Genomic DNA, 21561 nt, shown 5'->3' with positions numbered 1-21561 from the left:
GTGGAGCCTGCTAGAGGTCATGACTTAGTTGCAAAATTCATGGGATAAAATCACTGAAAGCTGTGTTTCCGATTCACTACGAGCAAGGTATATGGATGAGAAGTGTTCATTTAAGGAGAGCTCTACTGTTGGACATGAGAAATTGGATTTCTATAGGATAGATTCTATAGGAAATGGAGTCACAAGAAATACAGGCTGGAATTTGGGGGGTTTGAATAGTTATGATGATGTTTTAAAGAAGATGACATGACAGTATTTGAATAAATGTAGATTTTTGTATATGAATAAATTTAGATTGTTATACATGAAAAAAAGAAATGATGACATCTCCTAAAAATAAGCTCTAATTCATCTTGAGGAAAAATTAATATAAGACCCTGTCTTATTTTCAGGGAAATAAGGTATTTAAAACTTCTACACATAGCAGCAAATATTAATAACTAAAACAGAAAAATAAATCATCTTTCTTTGCCATATGAAAGGCAAACATGTGTGATTGTAAAGACATGCTGATAAAAATAGTCTTTGCAAATTCCCCAATTAGAGGCAGGGCATAACCATGAGAGCCTCTGACTGAAAAATTGAAAGAAGTATTAAGTACTGCCTGAGAGGCATTGATATGAACTATGCTAAGAATAAGAGTCTAGATTCAGATTCCAATTCTGCTACTGACCTGTTTGTAACCTTACAAAAAGCCATTTTCCATTTGTTTGATTGTCTTTAAAACAGGGATAACAAAATTTAACTCATAGAGGTTTCTGTAATACCTTAATGAATCCATATTTTTTAATGTTCTTTGAGATCCTCACATAAAAGTGCCAAATTATAATTTTTATTGCCTAAAAAATTCACTATGAAGTCATCAATAATTATAATAATAACCATTTGTCTTAATCCAGGTGTCTTTCATCCCAAGGGCTACAAGAGCTTGCTATTTTGACTAATTGTTACCTAGAGTATCTAAACATCTGAAAAAACTTTACTGGAAAAAATAATTAATTTTAAGTTCCATTAGAAGCTATGGATTTTTTTCAAATCATTCTAGACCTCTCATCTTTTTTTTTAGGTGAATAAAGTTGACTTCATTAATAATTAACATTTGTTGGAGGGGAAGAGTCACGAAATTCTAGGCCTTGCTGTACCACTGTCAGTATTATAAGAACTGGACAGCTCCAACCAAAAAATGATATATCAGGCAAGTTAGTACAATAGTCCTTCATTTTACTTCATGTCCAATGTCAATCCTATTCGATGCTTTGAGATAAGGTCTAGCTTTCAAGTATTGCAAAATCTTTCCCCTTTCAAATCTGAAAAATAAAATGAAAATAAAAGAAATTAATATGGATCATGTGTCTCTGGTAGAAATGGTTTTCTGATGTGGATTAATTTCCAAGGAATTTACCTGCTGGCATTAAACTTGAATCAATTACATTTAACCCATTAATACAGGATAGTTGTGGAGCTCAAATGAGATAATATTTGTAAAGAAAACATTTCTATCACAGTCCTAGCATGTAGTAGACATTTATATGTAAACCCTTCCTTCTTAATACCAATGGTCTAAGAAATTTCACTTCAAAAGATAAATTTTACATGAAAATTTGAATTTGTCTTTAAAAAGGACCAAAATGATTTTTATTTTTCTACTATTACAAGAATATAAAAAATATTTATGGTAACAGAAACCAAGATATTTCATGATTTTGCTTTTACATATTAGATATGTAAGCTAAACAATCACTTCTCAAAGGACATCTTTTTTCCTTTCTCATCAGGATATATTTGTATATAGATATGTAAATATATATACACACACATATTTCTCTCTCTCCCTTTCTCTTTCTCTCTCCACTTCTCCCTCTCTCTTTCCCTCCTCCATCTTTCACTCCTTACCTCCCTCACTGTGATGCCTATGTTTTGACTTTAATGTATTTTGTTGAATATTTGGAACAATTAATTTTTTTTAGGTCAGTGCACATACAAAGAAAAGAAAGGCAGATTCTATTCCTTTATTGATAAACTTAAATGGATATTAAGGGTCCTGTATATTTCAAATCAAAGTAAACTTCCATGGTTAAATGAAAACTGAGGATTGTACAAACCTCAGATTATCACATTGATAGTCTGAATGAGTGCTTAGGGCCAGGATCCTAAGAAAGTATCCAAAGTCATCCTCTAACCCTACCTCTGAAGTTCTGTGAGATGTCAAAATATTGATCAAAGAGAATTGTGAATTATCCCTAGATTAAATTAAATGTGGAATTTACTGTGAATATGTATGTGTATTCTAGATACAATAAGGGTCCATTGAATCGTAATTTTCCTGACTGTAAGAACTGGTAACTTTTTTTAATCTTTGCATCTCCTTCAACAGCTAGCACAGTGACTTGCACGTATTGGATACTTTAAAAAATGTTCATTGAATTTAGCAAATTACTAATGAAATGAATCAATATTAGAAAAATGTTTTGGAAGGTACACATTATTTGAACAATGTAGACATCCCCTTTTTGGCACAGATTACACTAGCTACTCCTCTTTCTGCATCCTCAGATATAGAGAATATATTGATTCATTTTGCTTTATTCTACATGCTTGCTATAAGAAATGGATTCTGGTGGAGGAGGGATAAGTTGAGAAATAGATTAATGTATAAGGACGAGTCTTCAAAACAAAAAGGAGCATTTTTAAAAATAAAATATTAAAATAATACATGGAAGAATGTTACCATCTTATTAAGTTTAAAATTTTCTTTTAAAAAAGTTAAAATTTAAACTTAACTTTTTAAAAATAGCCCAAAATATGTTTGATGATTGTGAAGTTCATAATAAAGACTATTTTAATGAAAAATTTTATATTTGGATAGAATCATAGGATCAGAGTCTTGAAGCTGAATGGAACCCTCAAAGATCATTGACTGCCATTCTTTAAATAGAAGGTGAGGAAAACAGAGGTTCCAAGAAGTTATGACTTTGTCTAAAGTTGTTATTCATCCTTCATTCTTGAAGAGTCACAGAGCTAGTAAGTGGTGTAACTGGGACTCAAATCCCACTTTTCAATACTAGGTTTATTATCCTTTTCAGAAGTCCTCAGTAGCATGTAAATGTACTGCCTTATTTTGTCTTCACAAATATATCTTGTGACTTTCCCATGAAATCAATAATCAAACATGGCTGTTCAGTCATTTTCACGTTTGACTCTACGACCCTATGTGAAGTTTTCTTGGTAAAGCTACTAGAGTTGCCATTTCCTTCTCCAGCTCATTTTTCAAATGAAGAAACTGAGCAAAAGAGTTAAGTGACTTACCCAGAGTCACACTGTAAATATATGAGTAAATGTCTGAGACCAGATTTTGAGCCGAAGAGCTGAGTCTTCCTGATTTCAGGCCCACACTGTATCCAGTCTGCCATTTAACTGCCTTCAAACATGGTATCAACCTCTCAAGTACTGCTATTTTACAAATAAAATTAATAGTAGTAGTCAATGATTCATTGTTATTTGAACTTAAAGATTACTCATATATTTAAAACAAACAATAAAACCCCTAATGCTATAAAAAGGCAACTTATCACTACACTGTTGATTATTATAATTATGGTGCTTTTACAAGTATGCATGTGACCAAAGGATTAAGTGCTGCTTTTAACTAGAGCAAAATACCTGACCACAAAAGAGCACTTCTTAAAAAAATCCTCCTCAGTGCAGGGGAATGCATAAACTCTATTCCTTATTCAAACAAAATCTCATTGTTTAGTAATGACAGATCAATAAAAAGTTTCTACAGAATCTCTCCCATCATCTCTCTCCTACTCCTCATCCCCACCTTTTTCTCTTCCACTGCCAAACCCCTAAATTATGATCCTTTTCAACTTTCACATGAGCAATTATAATAGTTTTCTAACTTCTCTTGGGCACCCTTTACAATCTCTACTTCATATCATGGTGAAAATAATGTTCCTGATGCACCAGTTTTATCAAGACATAAGATCAAGTTATTCAAGAGCACCTGAAATCATATTTCCATTGCTATGTCACACTATTCCCCTTTACACATTTTTAAATTCCAGTCAAACTGAACTCTTACCCTGTTCTCCCTCTGTCCTTTTTTCCCCCATAAATTGTCCCCCAATTCTGGAGCAGACTCTATCTACACCTCTATCTCCATGTTGACCTCATTCTTTAAACTGCCAGCTCAAAGTCATCCCTCCAAATGTAATAATTCATCCTTTTCTGAGACCATCTTTGCACCTTAGTACATTATAATTTGTGTTATCATTATTTATGTATATTTCTCATTCTTCTAACAGATGAGAAGCACCTTGAGGTCAAAAATTAGTGTTCATTTTTATATCACCAATGCTGTGTGATTTGCTGCCCTATATAATAAACATTTGTTGAATTAAAATGGATTGATTAGTAAAACTATGCAAATAGGAAACAGTAGTAGCAGGCCATTGGGCTTTCTTTAATAGTTTTCCTGTGTACTAAATCCAGACTTTAGTTTAATGAATAACTTAAGTTGATAAATCCATTTGTGATACTTTAGAAGGTTTAGCTGAACTTTTTTCAAGTCTTTCCTAATCTTAACTGCTCTGTTTTCCTTTCTACCTTCCTTCAAGTCAAAAAATTACCATACTGTCATAAAAACCAGGCACAGTGTCCATTTTTCATATGAACATTACCTCTTTTAACCTATCTAACCAAGTCAATTTTTACTGCAGAAAAAACAAATGTTATTTCTTATTTAATTCTTCACATTAAACTGAGTCATAATAATAGTAGCTGCACAAAAACATATATTGGTATAACCCAAGTTTCTAGCTAAATCTGGGTATTTTGGAATGAAACTTTCCTATTTGACAGAGAGAATATTGAGCCATATGAATGACAGAGTTATATGGATAAAAATTGTAAAGCAGAGCTTTGAAAAGGAGAGGCATTCCTCTTTCTTCACTGATAGAGGACATGCATGGTTCCATACTCTCTCCAAGACAAACCTCAGACACATGGAGAAAGAAAGACTAAGAGTATATAAATAATCACAGGGGCAAATAAAAAAAGACCATACTTAAATGTGACCATGTATCTCCATATGAAGAGGTTAAATGTAAACTCATTTGATGGCATGACAATTTCAATTGCAATAATTCGTAGAACTGGTTTCAGACTATATAGTTATCCTTTGCACATCACAACTTTTCCCAATGTAGTTTTGCTATATTGGGTATCAACATAAGAAATGAATTGGGAATTTGAGGAGTTTCGCTGAAACCATAGACATCACACAAAGGCCAGTAGGTGATACAGAAAAAGTTTAGGAACTCAGAAATGCATTAAATAGATGTATAATATCAATCCACATTTTATAATAAGGTACTATAATCAATCCATAAAAGAAAAATGAAAAATTGAGCTTTGATCCCCAGGACAAAGATAGAGTCAAAAAATTTTACGCAGATTTTCCAGATCATGTGGATGACATAAACTTAACCCTTGTAATGTGGAAGGGATAACCCTATGTGTTTGTATATACACAAGCATATTACCCACAATAACTAGGTGGGCTCTAGGTGAGCTCCTTGTCTCTGCACTCTTTCTACTTCAGTTTACAATGATGTCATTTTGTTCTTCAGAGGACAAAAGGAAGCATCCAGTCTACTATGGTCTATCAATTCTAACCTAGAACAAACAAGGAAAAGGATGGAGATCCTAGCAGTAACAATCTGGTCATCAACCAAGAGCTTATATAAGCAGCAGATGGATTTGGTTCCATTTACATAAATGTGGATAATTTTCATTAATATTTCTCCATATGGTCACACAATTCATTAAATCTTTCAAAAATTTCATCTGCCATGCAAGGAAATAGGGAGACTCTAAAGATCCTTTCAGCTCTAAATCTTATATTCCTATTAGCTTTGACTTCCACAATTCAGGTTAACTAGTCACTAATCCTGTCCATCCAGTCTCCCAACAATGAGCCTAGAAATGATAACAAACAAGAAATGATAAACTCCCAGTTGTTTTGCAATGCAGTACAATTGAAATCTTTTGTTTTTGTCCTCAAGCTGTTTTAGGTTCATGTTTTTACTAATGAACACTGGAGTCTCTTTTTCATTTTCCATTGCAGAGTGCTATTTCTTTTTCAGGCTTCTGCTATTAAAGTAGCATTGTCATTTCCATCATCTCCTCTTCCATCAGTCATCCAAAGTGGTGACCCAACAATGGTTCCCAGGAAGGGCCCCTGCAAATATAAGCAATGATACCTTTAGCTTTATATATGTGTTAAAGTGAGAAGAGATATGGAAGGAAGGAAAACAATTTTGAATATCTTTTGGATGGCAGAAAGAGAACTAAATTGAGTAAGAAGTACTAATTCTGTTTCAAATTAACAGTCTTCTTGGGCAAATTTATGTTACTCCTCTGAGTCTTGTTTCCCTGCCCTGGATGCTTGGTAAAAGAGGAGAATGGTGATATTTGTATAGTGACTGACCCATAAATGCTTAATGACTAACTGGTATTAACTGAGTTAATCTCTAAAATCCTTTCCAACTTTAGATCCAGTGATCCTATATATGAGGTTCCTTCACTGTTCTATGCTAATGTGTTAGCACAAAGCCTTGTTTGAGGAACTCCTAAGACACCCAAAATAGGAGATAGGTGATTAAATATCTGTCTATAAAAATTCTTTAAAGTGTACTCACCAGAACCAGAAAAAACATCATATACACTAACAACAACAACATGGAGTAAGGATTAACCATGATGAACTTGTTCCTTTCAGCAATACAATAATCAAACACAATTTTAAGGGATTGGTGATGGAAAATACCATCCATATCCAGAGTAGACCAAAACTTATTATCTATAATTTTTAAAATTGTCTTATATATTATGTAATCTTGTTATCTCTAATGTTTTCTTTCTTTCTTTTGGATCTCATTCTTCTCTCACAACACATTCAATTTCTGTTTTTTAAAAAAGTGCACACTAGCTCCTCTATGCCAGTGGAGGAGTTTTTAAAAAATTATCTTCTCATAAGTATTGATCTAGTCAATTGTTTGTGTAATCTCTGCCATTTTGGTTCTCTAAATTTGGGAACTCAGAATCCTTTTACATGTTTAAAATTATTTAGGATCCCAAAGAACTGTTGTTTATCTTATCTATTGGCTTTCCACCTCTTCCTCTGCCTTCCCATACCAAACCCTAGTTTTCCCCACATTATGACCCCTGATGCCTTGACCCCCATTTCTCTTCTGGATTATCACCACTTCACTAGCCACTCTCTGTTCCTTTCCCCATCTTGACCCTTGGTGAACATGTTCAATTCTACAATGTCCTCTTGATTCCCTCACCCCCTCATCATATCACCAATCATACCTTGCCAAACTTCAGCTTTGGATCCCTCCCACTGTTCATTGGTCTGCTTGCCTCGGGATTCTCTCTGTTCTAGTCTATCCTTCAGTCAGCCAACAAAGTGATTTTTTCTAAAGCACTGGTCTGACCATGTCACTCTTACACTCAATAATATCTAGTGATTTATTAGCACTCCAATAACAAATAAAAAAATCCTCTGTTTGGTATTCAATGTCCTTCATAACCTAACCTCCACCTCCATTCCAGTCTTATAACTTATAATACCACTGCACACATACTCCTTGATCCAGTGATACTGATCTCCTAGTTGTTCCATGAACAATACACTCCATCTTTCTGCTCCAGGCTATTTCCCATGTCTGGAATGTTTTCCTTTCTTATTTCTGCCTTTGGCTTCCCTTTAAAGTTCCAGCAAAAATTCCATCTTGTACAGGAATCCTTTCTCAATCCCTTTTAATTCTATTACCTTCTATCCATTAATTATTTCATATTTATGTATATAGCTTGTTTGTACATGTTTGCTTTTCCCCCTTTAGACTGTGAGCTCCCTGAGGTCAGGGATTATCTTTTGCCTTTCTTTGTATCCCCCAAAGCATACCACAATGCCTTAAGAAAAGATTAATAAATGTTTATTGACTGACTATGTTACATCCAGTAGTGTGCTGGTAAATGTCTAACTTTCCAGAAGAGTGTGTGTGTATAAAATACCCATAGATCTCTCTGTCTCTCTCTCTCTCTCTCTCTCTCTCTCTCTCTCTCTCTCTCCCTCTCTCTCTCTCATATATGTGTGTGTGTATGTATATGAATATGGGTGTGTTTATTCACAACATGCTTTTAATTTTATCTGCATTTTTCACATCTTCATCATTTCTTAAATCTGGACAATTAAAAAAATTGAACCCAGATTTATAACTTTCCCTCTCTCCAAAGTGTAAAAGCTCACACTGAAAATTTAACAATTGGTTCTCAAGAACATTTGAGCTGGTTCCAATTCATCTTCATGAAAATTAAAACAAAATTTTTAAACTTTATTAACTTAAAATATTAGTGATAAACCCATTACAAGTTAACATAACATTTTATGAAAAAAATTGCTTTTCCAAAAAAATTCATGAGAAAAGTATCATATTTTGCTAATCTCTTTCATCTCTGGCTTATTGGAAGAAAACTGAATTCTTTTACCTTCTTCTGCTTTCATTCTGTCTCAGTATTTTCTTTTGATTGAAGTATTTGAAGAAAATCCAGATTCACACAGATATGTAGTTGAAAAAAAGAGCAATGTTTTAATTGGTAAATAACATCTTAGTATTATGAATAAAATAGTTTTGACTGACAAACAAGCCCCCTGAAAGATCTCAGGAACCTCCAAGATCCTTGAACCACACTTTAAGAACTACTGTTCTACAGAACCAGAAGAACAGCAACATGGGGGTGATGATCAACCTTAATGGACCTGCTCATTCTATCAGTGCAACAATCAGGCACAATTTTGGGATTTCTACAATGGAGAATACCATCTAGATCCAGAGAAAGAATTATGGAGTTTGAACAAAGACTGTTACCTTTAATTTTTAAAAAAAAAACTGTTATTTTATGATGTAATTTTGCTATCTCTTATACTTTATTTGTTTTCTTTAAGAATATGATTTCTTTTGGGGCGGCTAGGTGGTGCAGTAGATAAGAGCACTGGTCCTGGAGTCAGGAGTACCTGAATTCAAATCCGGCCTCAGACACTTAATAATTACCTAGCTGTGTGACCTTGGGCAAACCACTTAACCCCATTGCCTTGCAAAAACTAAAAAACAAAATATATGATTTATTTTTCATCACATTCAACTTAGATCAATGTATACCATGGAAATAATGTAAAGACTAACAGACTGCCTTCTGTGGGGGTGGGGGAGGAAAGCAAGATTAGGGGGAAAATTGTAAAATTCAAAATAAAATAAATTTAAAGTGGAAAAAAAGAAAAAGGGCTAGGTGACCTTTTGTAGGGAGAAATTAGAGCTTACATAGGAAGTACATTCATTGTATCTTAAAGGACTCTTACTTAGGCATATATTGAAGCAGATGGTCTCTGAGATCTCTTCCAGTTCTGTGATAATATGATTCAAATAATAAATTCAAATATTCACTAAAAAAAGAACTGTTGCTCTAAAAAAATAAATGGGTTAGGGAGGAATAGGATGAAGCTAGAATTAGCAATTGTGGGGATAAAAATATTGAAGCAACTTCTCTGATGGACTCATGATAAAGAATGTGATCTATCCCAAAGACAGAGCTGATGGTATCTGGATACAGACTGAAGCACAGTTTTTTTTTTCTCTCACTTTATTTTTCTTGAGGTTTCTCTATCTTTGTGTGGGGAGAGAGGATTATGTTTACTTTTACAAGACTATTGTAGTAATATGAAAAATAAATAAAATAAAATTTTTAAAACATCTTTAAAAAAAAGAATTGCTGCTCTAAAGTATTTGAAGAACATAAGATGGGAAAAAGGAAATACTTTTCTTCTCTATATTTCAAGGGTGTCTAACTAGCACCTTCCAGATGTAAAAAAGAAATGATTATCTGACAGAAGGTGGGTTTGAAGACTAAGAAAAAAGTCTCTTGGGTTAGTAGGAATTTTAAAAAATATTAACCTATCTACAGGGCAGCTGGGAAATAGCATCATGGAACAAACATGGGATTGGTCCTCAGGAGACCCAAGTTTTAGTCACTAGCAAGTCATTTCACCTGTGTACCTCAATTTCATTGTCTATAAAATAAGGAAGTTGAACTAGACCAAAAGCTCTTAGTCTATTCTTTCTCTATGGATCCTTCTCAGAATCATGTTAGGTGTCAATATTTATAATTGAAGGAAATACTATATTTAAGCTAAAGGTAGTGAAAATAAAGTTATAACTTGTTTCAACCAATTACATGGACACTGGAAACAGATTCAAGGATACTATTATTAAGAATCCCTAGACTAGACAATCTCTAATGTTCTTTGGAGTTCTGTCTAGAGCTTTATTGCTGAAGTGGTTGGATTATATATTACCATTTCCCAAGCTAATATAGAATTTTAGAGTTTATATATCATATCTCCTTTTTCCATCTGGTCAATTCTGCTTTTTAAGGCATTGTTCTCTTCATTGGCCTTGTAGACTGCTTTTTCCATTTGACCCCAATTGGTTTTTCAGATGTTATTTTCTTCAATTTTTTTTTTGTAATTCCTGACTTGGTTTTTTTGTGACTTCCAGTAGATAGAGTAAGACAGGTTCATTAGCCCTATTTTATAGTTGAGAAAAACAAGCCTCAGATAAAAGATTTACAAGGTCATACATTTAGGAGATGGAAACACTTAGAATAGAAACAAGGTCTCCCAGTTCAAAATTTTTTCCTACTATTCCATATATACAAATGCACATGTGAATTCAGAATGGAACTGCTGATATGATAATTCTAACCCACCCTGGAAGCAGAGCCCCAGCTTAACAAAGGATTAAAGATCAAGGCACAGTCTGGGGAAATGGGCAAACAGAAGAAAAAAATTCAACCATAGACAATTACTTTGGTCCTAAGGAGGATTAAAATACACACTCTGAAGATAACAAAGTCAAAGCTTCTGTACACAAAGTATCCAAGAAAAATATGAATTGATCTCAGGCTATGGAAGAACTCAAAAAAGATTTTGAAAATCAAGTAATGGAAGTGGAAGAACAATTGGGAAGAGATATGAGAGTGATGAAGTAAAATCATGAAAACCAAGACTGCAGCTTAGTGAAGGAATTACAAAAAAATTACTGAAGAAAATAACATCTGAAAAACCATTTTAGGGTCAAATGGAAAAAGCTGTCAAAAGTTCAATGAGGAGAAGAATGCCTTAAAAAGTAGAATTGACCGGATGGAAAAGAATGATACAAAAGCTCTCTGAAGAAAATAATTCTGCACTGGCCCTGGAGTCAGGAGTACCTGGGTTCAAATCCGGTCTCAGACACTTAATAATTACCTAGCTGTGGGCCTTGGGCAAGCCACTTAACCCCATTTGCCTTGCAAAAAAAAAAAGAAAAGAAAAGAATTCCTTCAAATGTAGAATGGAGCTAAGGGAAGTGGCTAACTTTGTTAGGAATCAAGAAACAACAAAACAAAACCAAAAGGATGAAAAACTAGAAGAAAATGTGAAATATGTGTTGGACAAACAACTGGCCTGGAAAACAGATCCAGGGGAGATAATTTGAAAATTATTGATCTACCTGAAAGACATGACCAAAAAAATGATCCTGGACTTTATTTTTCAAGAAATTCTCCAGGAAAATTGCCCTGATATCCTAAAAGCAGAGGGTAAAATAGAAATTGAAAGAATCTACCAATCACTTCCTGAAAGAGATCCCAGATGAAAACTGCCAGGAATATTATAGCCAAATTCCAGAACTCCCAAGTCAAGGAGAAAATATTACAAGCAGCTAGAAGGAAAAAATTATGGTGGAACTAAAGTCAGAATATCACAAGATATAGCAGCTTCTATATTAAAGTCACATGGGACTTGGAATGCAATATTCTAGAAGATAAAAGACCTTGAATTACAACCAAGAAACAACTGCCCAAAAAACTAAAACATACTCTTTCAGGGGGAAAGATATTAAAGGAAATAGGAAACTTCCAAATTTTCCTGATGAAACAACCAGAGCTTAACAGAATGTTTGATCTTCAAGTATAGGACTCAGGTAAAGCATAGAGGAAAATATACAGGAAGGCAAATTATGAGGGACTTAGAGGTGTTGAACTGTTTGTATTCCTTTATGGGAAGATGATACAGATAAACTGAACATTTTCATTTATTAGTGCACTTAGAAGGAGTATATACAGACAAGGCACAGGAGGGAGTTGCATTTGAAGGTATAATATATATCAGAAAGATGGAGTTAATGGGAGAAAGGGAATGGAGAAGTAGAATGGGGCTGTTATTTTACATAAAAGAGGCAAAAAAAGCTTTTGCAATGGAATGGAAGAGGGGAAAGGTGAGGGGGAGTGAGTGAGCCTTTACTCTCATCAGAAGTGGCTCAGAGAAAATAACATACTCAATTGGGCATAGAAATCGATCTTACACTAGGGGAAAACAGGAGAGGAAACAGGAGGGGAGGGGATTTTAGGTGATAGAAGGAAGATCAACAACTCCCTTTTGAGGAATGTCAAAGTGAAAGAATTGATGATGTCTAAATACAGACACAGTGGGGAGTGGGGTGGGAGGAAGGAAGAGAATTTGAAACTCAAAATTTTGGAAGTAAATGTTGAAACTTGCTTTTGCATGTAGCTTGGATAAACATTTTAAAATAAAATTAAAAAAAGAAATTCAATAGTGCTGACATTTTCATTTCTATTGACCAACTGACATATTAACCTCTGCATAAAGAAAGCAGAACCCTGTAATTAGGTTACATGGAGGAGAGAGGATAAGTGGGAAGTGTCCCTTTACCAATAATCTTAGCAATTGTTTATGGAAAGGAAGCAAAAAATGGAAAGATGGTGAGTCATTCTTCCACAATTAATTAGATTCTAAATCTTCAATAAGAGGCTAAAAAATGATAACACTGATATGATGTTACAATAAATTCATTTTGGGTCACCAAAGGAAATTATAGTATACAAACCTGGAGGAAACCTTAGAAGTGGTAAAGAAAGATAAATGATCTTTTTAGCTTATCAGATAATTAATGGAAAAAAAAGAGATTTAGTGTTACGGTCATAAAAATTAATTGGCAGCTGTTTCATTCAACTCTTCCATTTGAAATCCAGTGTTCCTCTAGTTGATAAGCAGAAGTCTGTCATATTGAAAAAATACTAGCTTTTGAGTCAGAAGATATGAGAATAAATCCAGAATCTTTCATTTATTTACTAGATGAACTTGGACAAGTTATTTGACCTTTCTAAACCTCATTTCATTTATCTGTAAAATGGAGATAATCCTTGTAAAACTTTAAAAATGTGTGTTCTCTTAGGAATCTAAAGCATCATTTGTCAAATTATTCAATCTCATTCACTGACTTGCTTTTTGAGAACTTTAATTCATCAATCAATAAGCAAATATTTATTAGCTGTCTACAATGTACCAATCACAGTGCTAAGCTTTAGAGATGTAAAACAAAAAGTGAGACTGCCCCTGACCTCAAAGACCCTATATCCTTCCCAAAAGTACACATTCCCAAATAAGCAAATGTAGGATATATATAAAACCAATGCACAGGCCTTGGGAAGAGGGGACCAATACTTTGTTGGATCAGGATAGGACTCTTTTTTTTTAATTTTTATTAAAGATATTATTTGAGTTTTACAATTTTCCCCCAATCTTGCTTCCCTCCCCCAATTCCCACCCCACAGATAGCACTCCATCAGTCTTCACTTTGTTTCCATGTTGTACCTTGATCCAAATTGGGTGTGATGAGAGAGAAATCATATTCTTAAAGAGAACAGAATTCTCAGAGGTAACCAGATCAAACAATAAGACATCTGGGTTTTTTTTTCCCCAATTAAAGTAGTCCTTGTATTTTGTTCAAACTCCACAGCTCCTTATCTGGATACAGATGGTACTCTCCTTTACAGACAGCCTAAAATTGTTCCCAATTGTTGCGCTGATGGAATGAGCAAGTCCTTCAAGGTTGAACATCACTCCCATGTTGCTGTTAGGGTGTACAGTGTTTTTCTGGTTCTGCTCATCTCACTCAGCATCAGTTCATGCAAATCCCTCCAGGTTTCCCTGAAATCCCATCCCTCCTGGTTTCTAATAGAACAATAGTGTTCCATGACATACATATACCACAGTTTGCTAAACCATTCCCCAATTGAAGGACATTTACTGGATTTCCAATTCTTTGCCACCACATACAGGGCTGCTATAAATATTTTTGTGCAAGTAATGTTTTTACCCTTTTTCCTCATCTCTTCAGGGTATAGACCCAGTAGTGGTATTGCTGGGTCAAAGGGTATGCACATTTTTGTTGCCCTTTGGGCATAGTTCCAAATAGCTCTCCAGAAGGGTTGGATGAGTTCACAGCTCCACCAACAGTGTAATAGTGTCCCAGATTTCCCACATCCCTTCCAACAATGATCATTATCCTTCCTGGTCATACTGGCCGATCTGAGAGGTGTGAGGTGGTACCTCAGTGTAGCTTTAATTTACATTTCTCTAATAATTAATGATTTAGAGCATTTTTTCATATGGCTATGGATTACTTTGATCTCCTCATCTGTAAATTGCCTTTGCATATCCTTTGACCATTTGTCAATTGGGGAATGGATTTTTGTTTTAAAAATATGACTCAGTTCTCTGTATATTTTAGAAATGAGTCCTTTGTCAGAATCATTAGTTGTAAAGATTGTTTCCCAAATTACTACATTTCTTTTGATCTTGGTTACAGTGGTTTTATCTGTGCAAAAGCTTTTTAATTTAATGTAATCGAAATCAACTAGTTGGTTTTTGGTGATGTTCTCCAACTCTTCCTTAGTCATAAACTGCTCCCCTTTCCATAGATATGACAGGTAAACTAGTCCTTGATCTTCTAATTTGCTTATAGCATTGTTTTTTATGTCTAAGTCCTGTAACCATTTGGATCTTACCTTGGTAAAGGGTGTTAGATGTTGGTCTAATCTAAGTTTCTTCCATACTGACTTCCAATTATCCCAGCAGTTTTTATCAAAGAGGGAGTTTTTATACCAATGGATGACCTCTTTGGGTTTATCAAACAGCAGATTACTATAATCATCTCCTGCTTTTACACCTAGTCTATTCCACTGGTCCACCACTCTATTTCTTAGCCAATACCAAACAGTTTTGATGACTGATGCTTTATAATATAATTTTAGATCAGGTAGGGCTAAGCCCCCTTCTTTTGCACTTTTTTCATTAAGCTCCTGGAAATTCTTAACTTTTTATTTCTCCATATGAATTTACTTACAATTTTTTCTAACTCATTAAAGTAATTTTTGGGGATTTTGATTGGTAGGGCACTAAACAGATAGTTTAGTTTTGGTAGAATTGTCATTTTTATTATATTAGCTCTACCTATCCATGAGCAGTTGATATTTGCCCAGTTATTTAAATCTGATTTAATTTGTGTGAGAAGTGTTTTATAATTGTTTTCAAAAAGATTCTGAGTCTGTCTTGGCAAATAGACTCCCAAGCATTTTACACTGTCTGAGGTTACTTTGAATGGGATTTCTCTTTCTAGCTCTTCCTGATGTTTCTTGCTAGTCATATATAGGAAAGTTGTGGATTTATGGAGGTTTATTTTATAAACTGCAACTTTGCTAAAATTGCTAATTGTTTCCAGTAGTTTTTTAGATGATTTCTTGGGATTCTCTAGGTAGACCATCATGTCATCTGCGAATAGTGAGAGTTTTGTCTCTTCCTTCCCAATTCTAATTCCTTTAATTTCTTTTTCTTCTAATTGCTGATGCTAACATTTCTAATACAATATTGAATAGTAGTGGTGATAATGGGCACCCTTGTTTAACCCCTGATTTTATTGGGAATTCCTCTAGCCTCTCCCCATTGAGTATAATGCTTGTTGATGGTTTCAGATAAATACTGCTAATTATTTTAAGGAACAGTCCATTTATTCCTACACTCTCTAGTGTTTTTAATAGGAATGGATGCTGTATTTTGTCAAAAGCTTTTTCAGCATCTATTGATATGATCATATGGTTTCTAGGATAGGACTCTTAAAGGAGATATCAATTGATTTGAGTCTTGAATGAAGCTAATTTCCTCCGAGAGGAAGATGTGAGGAAAAGAACCATTCCAGACATTGGGTAACAATTCTGCAATGGCATGAAGGAGCAAGCTGCAATGTCTCATATGGAGAACAGTAAGCAGACCAGTTTGTCTAGATCATAGAGTTTGCGAGAAGAATTTTACTTTGAGTAAAGTTCAAGCTTTACTCAAAACTTACATGGCAGATCTTGCCTAACTCTGATCATCGGTTCTATCTGCAGAAGCAGGCTGGGCAAAACGCAGGTATTTTGATCTACAGGAGCAATGTTATAGTGACATTTGGCTAGAATGTATTAATGAAACTCTTACTGAACAGATTTACTTGTGTCTTGAACTTAATACAATCATATCTTCAGACTCTCATACGACTAAAAATATCTCAGGTCTTGAGGAAGAATCTGATATTTATTAAAGGTCTGTGCTGGGGAAAAACAATGATTGCAGAGCATTCAATCAGATTATATTATGTCTTACTTAACATGAATTTATCATATTAGATCTAGAAAATTCAAAGTGTCTTCATGGGGACCTTGGAGTCATCCTTGTCTCTACCCTCTCTCAGTTCACCCCATATTCAACCAGTTGCCAACTCCTGTCAGTTCCACTTTCACAATATCTGTTGTATCCATAGCCTTCTCTCTCCTACCACCCTGGTCTGGTTCCTCACCATTGCTCACCTAGACTTGCCTAATAGCCTCCTATCTTGTCTCTCTGCCCTAAACTTCTTATCTCCAACCTATTCTTCACACAACTGCCAAGATAATCATCCTAATCAACAATCCAACTGTCACTTCTCCATTTACCTTCTATAGTTTACTTTTATTTGAATAGTTATGAGAGAAAGAAAAGAGAGAGTTTATTAAGCAATTACTATGTGTGAGGCACTAAATTAAACCTTCAAATATGCCCCAAAAAAAGACAATTCCTATTCTCAAAGAGTTTATATTGTGATAGTTGGAAACTCATAAAGCAGAAAGGAGGTACAAAAATATGTGGTATGGCTGGAAGGGTTTTATTGAAGCCAAGGCCCAATGGTGAGCTGGAGTCCCCTCTAATGGCTTCTAGAGAGTTGATTGTTAAATTCTCAATGTGAGTATACGGCTTATTAATCGGCAAACACTTAAAAAGCATGGCCTTGATTTATTTTTCCCCCCAGTAATACTGTTAAACATTTACCAGCACTGAGCCTCTGTAAGAAAAGGAAGAAGTGGGGGGCAGCTAGGTGGCATAGTGGATAAAGCACCAGCCCTGGAGTCAGGAGTACCTGGGTTCAAATCCGGTCTCAGACACTTAATAATTACCTAGCTGTGTGGCCTTGGGCAAGCCACTTAACCTCGTTTGCCTTGCAAAAACCTTTAAAAAAAAAAAGGAAGAAATTCATCTATCAGAACCCAAGAACCTAAGGGCAGTGTTCAAGTTGCCCTTGGGAAAGTGAATGAAGTCATGGTGTAATGGTGAAATGATATTCCCTATGCCCCAAAGATAAAGACCTTTGGATTAAAAATGAACACTCTAACCTTGCATTTAAGCCACACACACATATCCCTGTGCCCCTCCACACACACACACATATATATACACACATGCACATACACAATTCAACTTCAAAGAGGGTTAAAATTAATGTTAGAGTTTAAATCCTATTTTCTGCTGTTTACTACTTATGGGATCTTTAGCATCTCTAGGCTTCAGACTCATCTGTATAATGAAGAAAGTAAACAAAGAACTCAATCTTATAACTTTTTTTTCCTATCTCTCTCTTCTTCCATTTAGTAAACTCTTGCCTAGGACCACCATATCATGAAATGCTGAGGCTTTCTGACTCCACCACTGAGTTTTGCTACCTTGCCTCCTACTGATTTGTGTTGTATTCTCCAATTAAAATATAAGCTCCTTGAGGGTAGGGACTATCTTATATTTATATTCCAGGACTTAGTATAGTACCTGACCCAGAGTAACCACTTAAATGTCTGAATCTTGTTATCTGTTTATCTAAATGTTCCAGACCAATTATATGTTGTTTCCATTTCAGAACCAAGAGAATATTGTACACCCTAATAGCAACATGGGGAGTGATAACCTTAATAGACTTGCTCATTCCATCAGTGCAACAATCAGGCACAATTTTGGGGTTTCTGGGATGGAGAATACCATCTGTATCCAGAGAAAGAATTGTGGAGTTTGAATAAAGACCAAAGACTATTACCTTAATTTTTAAAAAACAACTGTTATCTTATTATGTAATTTTGCCATCTCTTATACTTTATTTTTCTTCCTTAAGGATATGATTTCTCTCACATCACATTCAACTTAGATCAATGTATACTATGGAAACAATGCAAAGACTAGCAGACTGCCTTCGGAGGGGAGGTGAGGGGAGGGAATCAAGATTAGGGGGGAAAATTGTAAAATTCAAAATAAACAAAATGTTTCAAAAAAAGAAAATAATAAGAAAAATAAAAAGTCACTTCCTCCTTAGACAGGGATAAGATTGGAGATAGTGGCAGAAAGCATCTGAGTGATAGGCAAGAAGGAAGAGGGGAGAAGAGGAAGCTCTCAGAAAATGACCTCAATTTTTTTTATAACATATGAGGCAAAGATCTCTGTTAAAAGAATGTAGAGAGGAGGAGCAATGGGAGATTTGAAGAAAGACGAAAAGGTTTAGAAGAACTACTATGGACAGTTTGATAGTGGATTGATAAATATTGCCTAGCAATAAAGACCGAGTTACATAAATCTGTAATGAGCCTTGTTAGAACAGATACATGATTTTTTCTACCTTTGCTCAGTAGCATCTGTCAAGGAGCAAAGGTAGGAAATGAGGCTTGGCAGGATGTGATCAGTGATATGATATGGGGCCCAGGAATTCAAAAAAGGAGCACAATATAGAATTAAGTTGATTCATCAAGAAGTCAAGATGGGGAAAAGAAGAGACAGTGGCTACTGCAAGGGAGATGACCTGGGAGAGAATTTAGGAGGGCACTATAAGAATGGAGAGTAAGGCTTTGTAAGGAAAAACAAAGGACTGGATAAGGGGTGGAGAAATATATAATGGGAAGTAAGTAGATGGAGGAAATAAATAGCAAAGGAGTTTGAGGGACAGTTGATTTGTATGATGAAATCTGTAGGGAGTTGGAGAGGAGAGAAAAATTGTAAGACATGTACTAAACTCATTGAGAAAGAAAGAGTAATCTGGGGGTTTGAAAACAGTTACCATCATTTTGATTGGGTGGTAGATATGAATACATGAATCTCAAAAGAAGAGAGTTTATTGAATGATGGAGATATGGGGAGTACTTGAAAGTGGCAATGGGAAGCAGGAATATCCCATCCCCATTCCCATCCCCAACTCATAAGTCAAGGAGAATGAGTGAAAATATAGCCAGTCGGGTGACCAGTGAGTCTATGTCATCTGAGGGGAGCTAGATTTTGGTAACAGCTAGTAAATAGAAGGAGTGAGGGAGGAAAAGATTAATGATGAAGAGAAGATTGTTTCCAATGAACAGGCATTCCAGAGGACTCAGTCAAAGAACTGGGTGCTATTAAATTAAAATTTTAAGGTGAGAGGGTTGAGCAGGATAGGAATAAGGCAATGGATGACAGGGGATAGTGGATAGGAATAAGGTTTGGAAGAATTCAGAGGAGTTTAGAGTCACTGGGATATAAAGGATATGACCAAATATGAAAATGTTTTTCACTGAATGAAGGATATCACTCTTCTCAATGGAAGTTGGAGATTGGGCCAGAGAGAATATCAGTATGAAACACAGTCAGATTATCACATAGTCATATGGAAAGCTCTGCTTCACTGTTCATCTTCCCTCCTAAGGGTAAAGATTAGACAGAAAAAGTCCCATTTCTTTCTTGCCTTGAGGACAATGTGAACTTCTAATTCTATGACAGAGACCCAAGTGGGGGACTTTAGCAATAGATACTGAACTCACTTCCTTTTCCTATAGTTGCTACCCTATTCAATCACTAGACAAGAAAGGTAGGTGATACAGTGGAGAGAGCTTGGGGCCCGGAAGACCTGAATTTAAATTGTGTATCAGTCATTTATTTCTTGAGTGATCCTGGTAAAATCACTTAGCCTTCTGGGCTTTGGTTTCCTTTATCTCTAAAATGAAGGTAGAGGGAGGCTGGACTCAGTCTCTAGGGTGCTTTTGAGTTTTGACTCTATGATCCTATGACAATTTTATCAGCAAAGTTCTTTGTCCACCAAAACAGAGGACTTTGATCATCACTGACTATATGGTTAAAAATTTTCTGCATAAACTCCAATTCTTCCTTAACTAAATTAAGGTAATTAATTAATTAATTCTTCCTTAACAACATTCAGGTAAAAGTAGATTTTTAAAACTCAAATTGCCTTAATATTCATAAAAGAATCTAGATAATTGTGATTGTGTAGATCTGACTTTAGTGCAGAAGAGCCATTATCTATAAATTAATCACATTGTTTGTCCCAAGGGAAAAAAAAAATCACAGCTTACAACTTTATCAAATTCCATAAAATTCTAAAAATATTTTTATTAGATGGCATATATAGTAAGTTTAGTTTATTAGTCAAACAGTTTCATGTTATTTGAAAATCTTATACAAAATCATATTTTTCCAATACTTCAAACAATGAAATAAGATATAACTATTCACTTAAAATATAGATACTTCCACATGTACAATTAATTCTACCGAAGTACAGCAACAATTGTAGCCATCAGAAAATGGGCTAAATTTAAGAAGAATGCCAAAATATATCCCTTGGTGATGAATATTTCTTCTCTCTGATGTCTGAAAAATGCAAAGCTCATTTTCAAGTAGGAGGAGGAAAAATTTCCAGGAAGCTTATCTGAGAAACTCTTTTATCTGCCTTCTAAACTCTAATCAGAGCTGAAATCAGGTAAGAATGCCCTTCTCAGATCTATATCTAAGGTGAGTTTGTTTTTAAAATATTTGTGTAATAGTTTTAAAAATTAGGATTACAAAGGCTCCCAAAATGCTGAAAACATTATTAATTCACTGGTACTTCATTATTCTGGGGCTGCCTTCCACCAGATTCAGTTGAATAATTAATCCAAATTGATCCAATTATTAATTGCCTAATATATATTAAAATGACATTTGACACCAGTTTTCATAATGTGTGTAGATTTGATAGACGGAGATAGAGATGCATGTATAAACACATGTACATATATGTCATGAATAAATATCAATTATTGTGAATTATTATTTTGGAGATATGTTAGCATAGTGGAGAGATAACCAATTAAAATGATCTGGGTTCAAATCCTAACTCAAGTTTATGCTAGTTGTCTGACCATGGGCAGGTCATTCAACTAAATTCCTCCCTCAGGGCCCTACGTAATTCTCTAAGAGTATAAGTTGCAGAGTATTTACTAATTTACAATGATAAAAGGAATGCTGTCTAC

General features: G+C 34.8%; 1 long non-coding RNA gene across 2 annotated transcripts in view; it reads right to left on the bottom strand.

Moving 5' to 3' along the window:
* Positions 1-2810: 2810 nt before the first annotated feature.
* LOC141507645 (uncharacterized) overlaps positions 2811-21561 on the bottom strand; it is a 94631-nt gene continuing 75880 nt past the window's right edge. For both annotated transcript variants that reach the window (XR_012474219.1, XR_012474220.1), the window contains exons 7-8: positions 8560-8591; positions 2811-6244 (exon numbers count right to left, since the gene is read on the bottom strand). This is a non-coding gene — a long non-coding RNA (uncharacterized LOC141507645). The remainder of the gene's footprint in view (positions 6245-8559; positions 8592-21561) is intronic.

Source organism: Macrotis lagotis, chromosome 1 (assembly GCF_037893015.1).
Source record: "Macrotis lagotis isolate mMagLag1 chromosome 1, bilby.v1.9.chrom.fasta, whole genome shotgun sequence".
NCBI classification, from domain to species: domain Eukaryota; kingdom Metazoa; phylum Chordata; class Mammalia; order Peramelemorphia; family Peramelidae; genus Macrotis; species Macrotis lagotis.
Note: the sequence above shows the minus strand (reverse complement) of the source record. Positions and strands in the feature narration are given on the sequence as shown.